Source organism: Apodemus sylvaticus, chromosome 1 (genome assembly GCF_947179515.1).
Source record: "Apodemus sylvaticus chromosome 1, mApoSyl1.1, whole genome shotgun sequence".
NCBI lineage: Eukaryota > Metazoa > Chordata > Mammalia > Rodentia > Muridae > Apodemus > Apodemus sylvaticus.
The window spans coordinates 203024207-203024567 of record NC_067472.1 but is presented as its reverse complement, the minus strand read 5'-3'; positions in this window follow the sequence as shown (position 1 = coordinate 203024567).

Here is a 361-nt window from a genome sequence, read left to right as displayed (position 1 = left end):
GAAACTACCTCCCTAGAGAGTTAGAACCATACTCTTCCAGACAAAATTCCTGGTCAAAATTTGCATAATTTTGCATATTTTCCATTTGCATTCAGATCGCTGACTGGGAGTTAGTTAATGACATTGATAAAGCATTAAATAAGCTAATGGATTTAATACTTTGTTCTTTTCCTCATGTTACTGGGGATGGAATTCAGAGCCTCAAGCATGCTGCTCTCACACTCTGACCCTGAAGTACACTCAAGTTTTGCTTCCTTAATCTTATCTTGATGTTATTAGTTACCCCAGATATCAGGTTTGAGGGACAGAAAGGACTAGCATCTCAGAGACAGTCAATGACTAGATTTCAAATATGAGAAAA